Source organism: Saimiri boliviensis, chromosome 3 (genome assembly GCF_048565385.1).
Source record: "Saimiri boliviensis isolate mSaiBol1 chromosome 3, mSaiBol1.pri, whole genome shotgun sequence".
Taxonomy (NCBI): domain Eukaryota; kingdom Metazoa; phylum Chordata; class Mammalia; order Primates; family Cebidae; genus Saimiri; species Saimiri boliviensis.
Window position 1 is genome coordinate 1144035 of NC_133451.1, and position 1441 is coordinate 1145475.

Sequence of the window (1441 nt, forward strand, 5' to 3'; positions counted from 1 at the left end):
TGATCATAGTTTACATGTAAGTGAAATTAATGACAGCCATCATATCAGGGGCAGCAGGGAAGAATTACGAATATTTTGTGACTAAAAGGCACTTGTGGCCGGGCGTGGTGGCTCACGCCTATAGTTCCAGTACTTTGAGAGGCCAAGGCAGGCAGATCACCTGAGGTCAGGAGTTCAGAATCAGCCTGGCCAACATGGCAAAACCCCGTCTCTACTAAAAAATACAAAACAAAACAAAAAATTAGCCGGGCATGGTGGTGGGCACCTGTAATTCCAGCTACTTGGGAGGCTGAGAAAGGGAGAATTGCTTGAACCCGGGAGGCAGAGGTTACAGTGAGCTGAGATCGTGCCACTGCACTTCTGCCTGGGCAACAGAGTGAGACTCTGTCTTAAAAAAAAAGGGGGGGGGGGATGGTTCTTGCACTGCCTGTGAAGTGGTAAAGTATATAGTGTTATTTGAAAGTAGACTTGGGCTAATTATATATAGCAAACTCTAAGGCAAATTGATATGCTAAGAGAGAGAATGGAATCAGAAAATGCTCAATTAAAACCACAAAAGGCATGAAAAAGAGAAGAAAAAAAATGGGACAAAGACTGAGGGCAGTGAATAGAAAATGGTAACAAATCAGATATTAATCCAATTTTATAAATAATCACTTTAAATGTTAATGGTCTGTGTCTTTGGCCTGGGTAGAGTGGCACCTGGTTGGTGGTGCCCATCTTACTATCAGCCAGGGACAAAGCAACCTCTTGTTCATCCCAGCTTAGCTTTTGATCTGTACCCATACCTGGTTCATGCCTTGGACACAATGGTCTAAATACACCAGGTAAAAGATAGAGTGGGCTGGGTGTGGTGGCTCACACTGTAATCCCAGCACTTTGGGAGGCCGAGGTGGGTGGATCACATGAGGTCAGGAGTTCGAGACCAGCCTGACCAACGTGGAGAAATCCCATCTTATACTAAAAATACAAAATTTGCCAGGTACGGTGGTGCATGCCAGCTACTCAGGAGGCTGAGGCAGGAGAATCGCTTGAATCCAGGAGGTGGAGGTTTGGTGAGCTGAGGTCGCACCATTGCACTCCATCCTGGGCAACAGGAGCAAAACTCCATAAAAAAAAAAAAAAGAGTGGATCAAAAAATGAGACCCAACTATATGTTGTCTATAAGAAAATCACTTGAAGTGTAAAAGATCGTAGATTAGAAGTGAAGGGATAGGGAAAGACACACCATGTTAACCTTAATCAAAAGAAGGCTGGAGTAGCTTTGTTAATTTCAGGCAATGTAGACTTCAGAAGCAATATAAATTATCAGGGATAATTACATAATGGAGTACAACATATGATAGAGGGGTTAATTCTCTAAGAAGGCCTTAGCAATCCTCAATATGTATGTACCTGACAATAGCGCCTGAAAATATGTGAAGTAAAGCCTGATGGAACT

The 1441-nt window shown here is 43.2% G+C and overlaps 1 non-coding gene across 1 annotated transcript; it reads left to right on the forward strand.

Moving 5' to 3' along the window:
- The first annotated feature begins 676 nt into the window (after window positions 1-676).
- On the forward strand, window positions 677-812 carry LOC120363820 (small nucleolar RNA SNORA48). Its single transcript, XR_005579257.1, has one exon. It is a non-coding gene; the product is annotated as a small nucleolar RNA SNORA48 (small nucleolar RNA).
- The last annotated feature ends 629 nt before the right edge of the window (window positions 813-1441 follow it).